We start from the raw sequence: 11,285 nt of genomic DNA, 5'->3' as shown, positions 1-11,285 counted from the left end.
TGCTTTGCTAAGCTTGTTCTAAGTAGGTGCTTTAGACCACCGAGCCATCTCTCCAGCCCCTGCAGTGTATTATTTGTTGAAACTGTACTTCCGATTTGATTTGAAACTGTCTCATTGCTATCTGTTTATCAATAAAACTGTAGAAAAAAAGAAAAAAGAAATCAAGATCTCCTGCAATATAACTTCATAGGATGTGAACTTACTAGTGTGAACAAATGATTATGAGTGCATCAGCAAGTACTGAAGGTAAATGCGGGCGTGCAAGCGGATGGTTGTGAGTGCACTCGTGGGTGCACATGTACATCTGAGCATACTCATGAGAGTGTGTGATACACATGCTGAGTGACTGATGAACCCCGTGAGTGTGCAGGAATACGGTAGTGAGGAGCCGAGCACTTGTGGTACGTGTGTGAGTGTGTGGTAACATGTGTAAGTGATAGATAAGAGTTGTGAGAGTGGATGAGTGCTGTGAGTATGTAAGTTGCTGGATGAATGTGTGTGGCTGGATAAGTGGCACTGGTGGCACGTGGAGTGTGCACAGCCTGATGCAGGGGGCTCCTGTTCATAGTGGTCTCCTGCATTTGGGACACACATCTCAGCAGTGTGTTGAATGAATCATTCACTTGCTGGCATACCCATGTTGACAGAGGGTAAGTGGCAGAACTGTCATTCAGACCCAACGTGTCTTGTCCCAGACTGTATTCTTATTGCTACACTAGCCATGCCAGCCTGCAGCAATAAAAACAACAATGTGTGCTAGGGACCAGACTCCATGTGGCCTCTGCAGAGCTCCTCCTGTGGCTGTCCTGGCTTAGGATAGGAGCTGCTGTGGTGACAGAGCTGGGAGAGCCAAGAGTGTCCCCAACCAGTAAACCCTAGCCTTTCTATGACTGCACAGAGGCTGAACTCCCTTTTCCCAGGTTCTGGCCTGTCCCTCCCCTATTGTTCTGGCTCACTTTTTTTTTTTTTTTTTGTGGAGCCGGGGATGGAACTCAAGCCCTTGCACTTGCCAAGGAAGCGCTTATTCCACTGAGCCATCTCCCCTCCTCCCCTATTGTTCCACCTGCCAAGGCTTCAGGAGCACTCACTTTGGGTCACATGGTCCTGTGCCCACCTGGTCAGGGACAAAGCCCTTCATGAACATGGGCCTCCCAGTGTGGGGAGTCAAACCCCTTCATCTTTGATCTGCTACCTGGTCAACATTCTAGTTTCAGTCTGCGTCCTGAGTCCTGAGTGGGCCTGCGTCCTCCCTGTCGACTGCCCTTCTCTCCACCCAGCAAGAACTATGCCGCTCTTGGCATTGCCTCTTCTGTTTGTTACTTTTCTTTCATTGCTGAGACAAAATACCCAATACCCAAAGTTGAAGGAGGAAAGGTTTGTCTAGCTCATGGTTTGTAGAGGTTTTAGCCATCACGAGTTAGCTCCAAGGCAGGGTGGCTCATGGCAGAGGGGCAACCATCCATGGTGGCAGAAGAGAGCAAAAGCAGCAGGGAGAAGGACAAGCCTTTCATTCCCTTATATTGTGTGGAGGGTACTGGGATCGGAGCAGCACCAATCTAATCAGTGGACTGATCCAGCAGTCACCCACCTTAATCCCAACATTGCACTGCAAATCAATCAGACTTTAGATTCATCCACCTTTAAAAAACTCTGACTACATGAGGCTTTGGGGGAACACCTAGACAAACCATAACACCCCTGAAAGCCCCGCACCACTGTACCTATGCTAGGACACTGGAGCCTGAGAGCCCTCACACTGGGGGACCCAAGCTCACGCACACATGGAGGAGGCTGATCTCCAGGAGAAATGCAGGCCAGAGACCACCAGGAAGGAGAGAGCTGTCAGAGGGGTCTGAACTGCGACTCAGGCCACGGAACTGGAGCACGAACTGGTGAAGTACACCTTTTGTACTATGCATATTAATACATGGCATATTCAGGTAGAAATGGTAAGAAAAATGAGATGTCAAAACCTGGAAAGGAATATAATATCTCAGGTTCAAAAAGGTAAACACTCATTTTACCAACTGTTAAAAAGAGAATTGTTTGCCTAGTAAAGCAAAGTGCTGAATTCCCCTGGCACTCTGGCAGCACACCTCGAACCCATATTTGAAGAATCTGACACTCAGGCAGCCTTCATAAACAATTCTTCTCTCATCTTCCAGTAAAGCCCTTAACTGTAGGCTTATAACTTGCCTTTGTACTGGTGTATCAGGCTGTTTCTTCCTCAACTTCTGCAAGTCATTGCACCTCTTTTCACTTTCATGTGTTTGAATGAAATAGCTTTTTGCTCTGTGACATTGCAAGCCAAAGAGTAAACATTTGCCACCGCCACCCCCAGACTCCACATTCTCCAGGTGGCCCTGGAGGTCGGCCTCTGCAGGCAGGCGGTTTACATTGCCACTCGGCAGTGTCATTGTCCATCTGCTTCAACGCTGACACACATGCACTTTTTTGAGTTAATTCAGTGAGGTCCTGCTCTACATTGAGGCACTGTCCCTGTGAGTCGAGTTAAACCATGCAGGGGCCCAGGTAAAGCGAAACCTTGCACACCTTGATCTTCTCCCACTCTGCTTCCACCCCAGCTTCCTGTCTCAGACAGGACAACAATCAGCCTGCCCAGGTATCTAATGTCCAGCGAGGCCCTTTTGGGTGGCAGTCTTTGGAATTTGTCTGCAGCTCCCTGCATTGGCAATAAAAGGATTGTGGGCTGAGAAGAAGCCATCTGCAGGACACAGTGGCTGTGGTCCAGGGTGCTCCATGTGACACTGCAGCCACACAGTGGACTTAGAGGACAAAAGTGGACCTAGACTTCTGTACATGTGGCTTTTCTGTAGAGAATGACAAAATTGTTTGCTTGGGTTCCACTTGAGAGAGTTGGACTCAAGCATCTCTGGAGGTGAGAAAATGTATTTCTATTTAACACCAAAACTTCATCAATGATTCTCATTGCAGTGGAGAATGAAAATCACTGGATGTGATCACAGAAAAAATGATTGTCCCTAACAGCATGCGCCAATGTATCTCTACTACTTCCTGGGAGAAGCGGGCTGGCCTCTGTGACAGATTTTTCCCAGTTCATTGCCAGTGTTATTTGAAATAAGGTTGAAACTGAGCCACCCAAAGTGTAAGTGTCATTTCAGATAAAAATCATAGTCACAGAGTCTCAGAGAAGCGTAACTTCTCTCCACTGAATTCGTGATTATCATCTCCAATATCTTCTACACTTCATCTTCATCTTCCACTTCATTTTGGAAGCGCCAAAATGAACTATATGATCACCAGTAACTTGCACCTCTTTTATGAAAAAATGGGGATGCCACAGTGCAATCTACAGCTTCTCACTTTGCTGTGAGAACTGTAGTCTGCCACTCTTAGGACTCCAGCTTCCAGCCTCAATGCAAAACCCAGTGGTGGATACTGCAAGCTCACTGCCTTCTGGTATGGACCATGTGTTGCCCTCCCTGTCCTGTTTGAGGCCTTGGCTTTTAGCCTTTCTCCCAAAATTCTGTTGCAGAAAGATGAGAACTACCAGATGACCACAAGACCTGATTCGTTTGGCAGTGGAGAACTCACCTGGAATCACCTGGCAGCCATGTGTCAGGACCCACCTGGAATTTGGGACAGGTTCTTGGAAGCATGACAATTATAGGGAGGACCCCTGATTTCTCCGTGGGGAGGGAGCATGCCAGAGAACTCAGGATTTCCACACAAATGCCTTAGAAAAATGTGTCCTGAGCTTCCATCTGCCACTCAGCTGCCCAGAAATCTTCAGCAGGAAGGATCAAATTAATACTGGTTCAAAGCTGCCACCCCTATTGTGCTGGGATGAAGCCTGCTGTGGCAAGATTCCCTGGAGGCTGACTACCCTTCAAAACCCCCAAAAGCAGCAGAGGTCAGGGATCTATCTGCTCTAAGCCATAATTTCAACCTGTACTTTTTCTCCAATGTGAGTCCCAATAATTTCCAGCACTGTAATGGTTTTTTTCACATAAAATAAAAAACAAAGCCTTTGTAAACTACTGAACTACTCTGCAAATTGTGCTTGCCAACTTCCTTTGCTTCTAGAATTCATAGCCAGGTGTGGGCAGCTCACGGTCACTGGCACCGCTCCTGCCTCCATCCCTGGGGAAGCTCCCCAGGGAAGGACTTCATAGGCTGTCCTGGTCATTTCTCTCGGCATCAGCCAGCTCTTATTTACAATGCATTTTTAGTGCAAACTAAACATACATGCTATCTGTTAACCTATACTACTAATTTGAAGATAACAGCATGCAATATAGCAACCACTGTTGACTTCCAACTACTTTGTTCAGTGAAATGTTGTATCATTTCTAATGCTGTTTCCTTAATTATTATTTTTTCTCTTTTTATTTTATTATCTTTTCCCATAATTTTATTGATAAACACATAGCAATGAGACAGTTTCAAATCAAATTGGTAGAACAGTTTCAATAATTAACACATTGTATACATTCTTCCTAGGGGTTAATTGCTGTACAAGATTAATTATTATTTTGTATTATTTAAAAAATGAAATTTTGGGGGTCAGTGAGATAGCTCAGTGGACCAAAGCACCTGCTTAGGCAAACGCAGGGACCAGGGTTCAATCCCCAGCATAACAGATTGCACCAGCCCTGCCCCCAGGGCCAGCTGGGCCAGCCAGAATCTAGGTATAGTGACACCTGCCTCTAATCCCAGTGCTGGGGAAGCTGAGAGCAGGGGAATCACCACAAGTCCCAGCTGTGTAGTTAAGACCCTGCAACAACCAAATACATTAAAAAACAATACTAAAATTTTTTTTCTCCCTAATTTCCTCTTCAGTTCAATCCAAAAACAGACAGTGAATACCTACTTCCACCTTGCTCCTTTTTATTCATTTATTTATTTGTTGTATTTGGTACAGGGTTTCACTACACAGCTTGGATTCCTAGTGATCATCCTATTTTCAGACTCCCTAGCACTGGGATGACAGGTGTGCACCACCACCCCAGGACTCTGGGGCCAGCTCAGTGCCTGCACCTGACTAAGCAGACGCTTAGTCTGCTGAGCTGTCTCACCAGCCCTCACCTTGATCCTTCAAGTCACCATCGATATTCCTACCCTGGCCAAGCAGCTCCTTGTCCTCTCCCCAGACCACCCACCCTGTGATGAACACATCTAAGCACACAGGAGACTGTGGATTAGACCATGGGACCAAAGAGGAAGATTAGTGGAAAAGCACATGAGATCCAATTAAAGCCCAGAGTTTAGTACCAAAGCTAATTCCTAGTCTTGGCAAAGGAAGTACATTTATGCATAGTATTAACTTTAGGATAGACTAGGCAAAGGGAATATGGCTATCCTCCATGCTGTCATTACAACTTTACTGTAAATCTATAATTATCCTCTCCAATTTTTATAAGTCACGTTAAGTGAAACATATATTTCTTTGGATCAGAGAGAGCTGAAAAGAAAGTTTCCAGTGTTATCAAATCTGGGAGTTTGAGGAGGCCTGAACTAAAATAAGAAAGGGAATTTAGATTTACATTTGCATTTAAAATTGTAGTTCTCAACATTTCTGAAGCACTTTTGCATGCGTGTCATTTAACGAAAAAAGAAATCTGTTGAAGAAGGTGGGTGTTAAGACCCACCTTTTGTTGTGGAAAAATTGGGGCTCAGAAGTGTAGCCCCCTGTTCAGAATTGCACGGCAGGAGAGTTAGGAAGCTGAGGCACCTGCCATAACATGCTGGCTCTAAGGGTCTGGCTCTGAGAGTTGCCCTCCTCCACCTTGGAAGGTCAGCTGAAGACTCTGAGCTTATCATCCTGTCACCCTCTTGTTTGGGCTTTAGGAGAAATAAAAATGAAAACTAATGTACAGATTTACAAGGGAAAGATGCTTGATTGGAAGCATGGAGGTTTGAGTGGGAACTTCAGGGTGGCTTGGGGCTGGAGAGGTACGCTTGGTCACACAGGTGCAGTCTGGTCCTCTTCCCAGGGCAGAAGGCTGGCTCTGGAAGACTCACTGTGGCCAAGGGTCCAGGTGTTCATCACCTCAGCTCCGGTGTCATACTCCTGGGCCCTGGCTTATGCAAGATGATTCATTTCTGGAACAGATCGTCATGAGCTCTGGTGGTCTGCCATGGGGGGCCTGTCCTGGTGTGCAGGGGATCATGGGCAAGGAGGGCAGCTCAAGGCTTCTGGGTGTAGCAAGTGTCCCTGTAAGCCTCTCTTCCTGGAGTCTACAATCTTTCAGGGAAGAGGTCACATGAGCTCAGGGCTCATCGTCCGCGCTCACTGGCCTCACTGCAAAGGGCAGCAGGCAGTCCCCAGCAGTCACACACTCACCTCATGATGCTTGAGGATCTTGTCACCATCAAGTCAGGACATAGTGACTGGCACCTCACGTTTCTGCACACCATGGAATTCTATTCCTCTCTTCTAGCTTCCAACATCTCACTTTTGCTAAGTCTCTCAAGAGTTCCTCGGTTCTCCAACTTTTTCACTACATGGTGATGGAAAAACTGGATATCCACAAGCAGAACATTGAGACTAGATCTCAGTCTTGACTTTGTGAAAATTCAGTTCAGAAAGGATCAAAGACATAGGTCTAGACCCAGAAATTCTTACGTTTTTCGTAGAACATCAGTCCTAGCTTGTCAGACTTCAGAGCCTTCGGAGCCATTCTTCAATACTGCTCTGCAGGTCCTCAGCCTGCCCTCAGCTCCTGCACATGTCACAGGCCTATCTTCACAACACTGTGGTTTCCAATCGTCAAGCATCCCAATCCTCCTTTGGATTTTCTTTTTGTGTATTTGGTACAGAGTCTCACTACACAGTTAGAATTTGTAGTGATCCTCCTGTTTTCAGCTTCCCAGAGCTAGGATTACAGGCCTGCACCACCACAGTCAGACTCAGTGGCTGGCTCAGCATGCCTGGCAGTGGAGCCTGCGTGGTGTGTGGTGCTGAGGATCAAAACCTGGTCCTGCGCTTGCCTAAGCAGGCACTAATCTGCTTAGCTATCTCGCTGGCCCATGAATCCTCCTTTGGAATTCATCACAACTGTTTTCAACTTTCTGCTAAAGCTTAATGGCCAGATCCTATGATTCATGTGGCAAGTGGTCATTACCCATATGACAAGGGCTCTACCTCCCTGTTCAGGAAAGAAATATTGAATAGAAACCACTTGCGTGCTGTGCACCATTTTTTTTTCTCTCTTGTCAGGGTCACAAATGCTGTAACATAAGTGCCAGCCTAGCAAGTGCAAGGTCCTAAGTTCGATCCCAAGAATAAAAAAGAAAGGAAGGAAGGAAATAAGGAAATAAGGAAGGAAGGAAGGAAGGAAGGAAGGAAGGAAGGAAGAAAGAAAGAAAGAAAGAAAGAAAGAAAGAAAGAAAGAAAGAAAGAAGAAAAGTAAGACCAAAAGAGAAAAAGGAACAAAACCACTTAATGTATTTTGCTTTTTAAGAAATTTTTAAAATGTATTTGGTTGTTGCAGGGTCTCACTACTCAGCTTGGATGCATGGTGATCCTCCGGCTTTCAGCCTCTCCAGTGCTGGGATTATAGGCGTGTGCCACTACGCCCCAACTCTGGCCAACTTACCCACCCTGGGGACGAAGCTGGCATGGTGTGCGTCCTGGGAATCGAATCGCAGACCCTGCATTTGCCTAAGCTTGTCTAGGCAGGCATTTTAGTCTGCTGAGTTATCTTTCCAGACTGTGCTTTCATATTTATTATTGAATACATATAAATCAGGCATGACCATTTTTCATATCACAAACTCTCAAATTTTAAATTCGTTTTACCCTGAAGCAAAGATCTTGAGAATTTTTGAAAAACTTTTGTACTTGGTACAGGATCTCGCTATGTAGCTCAGACATGTAGTGATCCTCTTGTCTCAGCCTCTCTAGTACTGGGATTATAGGTACATGCCATCATGCCTGGTTTTGGTGATCAGCACAATATATGGTACCAGGGATCAAACCAAGATACTTGCGCTTGCCAGGCAGGCACAAAGACTGCTGAGCTATCTCCCCAGCCAAGGTCTTGGGAATTATTATGCCAAAAGAGATTATTAGCCTCTCACCTCAGCGTTGTGGTTTCCAGTGTCCTAAGACCAGGGCTGTAAAGTCTCCTCAGAACTTGACCTGCAGCCTCTCCGGACACCCGTTGCCAGGTTTGGACAAGCTGGATATGGTGCAACAGGGGCTGTACCACTGTGGACTTCTGGAAAGCTGGCACAGGAGCGCTTCGCCCTAGTCTTCCTCTAGACATAACTGAAAACTTTGCACATTAAATGCTTATGAACATAAGACACTGGAAGGCAGAGCAAAGAAAGCAACCAGTCAGATAGGTTAGAACATGAGAAAAACTACCACAGTGAGTTCTGTGGGACTAAGTCCCAGAGTCTGATATGAAAAACTGGCAAGCCTTTAACACCAATAGGTGTAGGCAAAAGGAAAAAGCCTGCTCATTCCAGCATAATGACCAAGACAAGGCAGCACAGGAAGGCAGTCTCGGTTTAGTCCACAAACACTGTACACAACAGCAAAATCATGCTGCCTCCTTACCCTACCAGAGAAACTTGACTTCCTCTAGTCTGGGGAGATAGTCCAAGGGCATAAGTGCCAGCCTAGCAAGTGCAAGGTCCTGAGTTTGATCCCAAGTGTAAAAAAAGAAGGAAGGATGGAAGGAAGGAAGGGGAGAGAGAGAGAGAGAGAGAGAGAGAGAGAGAGAGAGAGAGAGAGAGAGAGACCAAAGGAAGAAACAAGGTGACTCCCTCCATCTTGCTGCTGAGCTGTGTCGCCTGCCCACAGAATCCTCCATGGCGAGCTGAGATCTCCATCCCTGCTGGGCAGCAGTGCCCATGGAGAGCAGAGGCCTGCCCATCTGCCCCTACCCCACAGCACTGAAGCGTCCTTCTGCTGACCTCTGGGAGCATCCTAAGCAGGATGTTCACCACCCTATGGTGCAGGTGGAGGCCCAGTGCCTAACACTGTCCCTCTCAGCAGTGAGATGCCCGCACACACACCCTCCATGCACTCCTTTGTGCTCTGTTGCCCCTCCATTAGCCCAAAGCCACAGAGCCAGCCAGCCACGGACTGGAACCTCTGAAATTGGGAGCCAGAATAATCCTTTTCCCTGTATAAGTCAGTTATCTCAGGTGTTTTATTAGTGATAGAAGCTCACAGGAGTCATGTCACCAGATACTCTGGGGCAAAAACTTCCACTCACATTTTCTTCTCCTCTCTTTTTTCTATAACTTCCTGGGGACTTAACTTTCCAGCAACTCTGGGTTACATCACATGCTTGAGAAAGCAGAAACCAGAGGACACACAAACAGAGAGAGAGAGAGAGAGAGAGAGAGAGAGAGAGAGAGAGAGAAAAGATAGACAGAGAGACATAGAGAGAGACAGAGACAGACACAGAAAGACAGAGACAGAGAGAGATAGAAAGACAGGAAGACAGAGATTACAAGATTTATGAATGCTAAAATTTTTTACCAAAATTATTTTTTATTTAGAATTGGCTGATGCTTTTGCAGTTTGTTTAGGTCTCAGAGACCTAGCCAGGGAATTATATGGATGTCCTCAAAGGAAAAAACCCCCTAGGTACATAATGAGCAGCCAGAGTCAGACTGCAAGAGAAGATGGGAAGGAACAGGATGAAGAGATTCTCCCTGAGGGGGTTTGTGTGGTGGAAGAAGGGCAGCGAAGGAAAGGTGCAAGATGCCCCTGTGGTGCAAAGCCAAGAGCAGGTCTGTCTGTGTGGCCTGCTGGCTTTAGAATAGTCCTATGAAAGGACAATTTCTGTTTTTATTTCCTATCTTTTACGCTTGGTAGACTTGATGTGGCCGGAGGGAAAATCATAAAACCTCTTGTCTCAGATAATTATCATATTCACTGTGAGTTTTCTTTGCTTTATTCCCTATAAATATCTCTCATCACACAGGGGACTCTTAATAAACCTCATTTCAAGAACCAGTCCTAGCACAGGTCCGGTGAGTGTGTGGGAGAGCTTCCTGCTACCCTGTGCCAGTGGGACCAGTCCCAGGCCAGGCACAGTGTGGGCCAGACTCTCTCCCACCCCCTTGGGATGCCCCCCACCACTCCACAGCACCTCCCCCACCCTGCCTGCTGAGTAGGAATTTCTGCCACATTCTGGGAACTCCCAGACCCAGTCCTAGCCCAGACCCAGTGAGTGTGAGGGAGAGCTTCCTCTCCCCCCTACTCCACCTTGCCCCCTCCAGGGACAGCTCAGGCCTGGCACACATGCCTGGGGTGTAACCCTGCAGCTGCAATCCCTGCAGAGAGTGTAGAGGATAGATCCACCCAGCTAGTCCAGGAGCAAAACATCTTGGCACAGGGGCACAACAGGTTCACCCTCAAGGGCAGCAGCAGGAAGGAGCTGAGCACAGCAGCCAGACACAAGCCAGGCACAGCTGGATAAGTCCAAACTTTGTAGAGCTGCACCCGAACTTCAGTATGTGCGAAAGTTATAACTACAAAAAAGATCTACAACAAAGGGCAGAAGACAGTGCTACACAAAATGACAAGAAGGAACAAAATGCAACCTCAGAACCCAAGCCCACAGTAACAAGTGCAGAGGACACTAACACACAACAAATTGGAAATCACACAGCTGAAAGCAATGAATCAATGGCTTCTGCAATAAAGAAACAGCTGCAGAAAGGTATAGAGGACCTCAGAATGGAAATAAAAAAAAGAAATCCCTGAATTAATAACATCTGCACTAAAGAATCAAATGCAGAAACATATGGAGGAAACCCAGTGCCCACCCAGAACAAGTGCGGAAGACACTAGCTTGGCTCAAATGCATGAGTTAATAGTGTCGATAGTAAAAAAACAACAGCAGAAAGATATAGAGGAAATCAGAGCACAATTCTTTTCTAAAATAAAAGAAGAACTCTCAGAACTCATAGCATCTGAAGTAAAGAGGCAACTACAGAAAGATAGGGAGGAAACCCAATCTGAAAAAAACACTGCAGTAAAAGAATTTATAACTGCTTCTAAAGAAGATATTGATTTAAAAAAATAGAGGGGATTGGAAAAATGATGGATTCCTTGAATGAGCAATACAGGAAAGAAAAAGATCGCATGAAGCAGAGTCAAAGAGATATAGAGGAAAATAAAATCTCAATCACAAGCTTGCAAAACCGTTTAAGTGAATGTGAAGACAGAGTCTCAGATCTTGAAGATGCTGGTGTAGCTAGTGAAAAGGTAAGAAAGGATCTCTTAAAAACAATGAGGATTCAGGAAAGAATAATCCATGACCTGCAAGATG

The 11,285-nt window shown here is 46.1% G+C and overlaps 1 pseudogene; it reads left to right on the top strand.

Moving 5' to 3' along the window:
- LOC101592388 overlaps window positions 1–3,643 on the top strand; it is a 74,263-nt pseudogene extending 70,620 nt beyond the window's left edge.
- The last annotated feature ends 7,642 nt before the right edge of the window (window positions 3,644–11,285 follow it).

The sequence above is a fragment of the Octodon degus genome, unplaced genomic scaffold (genome assembly GCF_000260255.1).
Source record: "Octodon degus isolate 3935 unplaced genomic scaffold, OctDeg1.0 scaffold00182, whole genome shotgun sequence".
NCBI lineage: Eukaryota > Metazoa > Chordata > Mammalia > Rodentia > Octodontidae > Octodon > Octodon degus.
The sequence above is the reverse complement of the archived record's forward strand: the minus strand, read 5'-3'. Positions and strand labels throughout refer to the sequence as shown.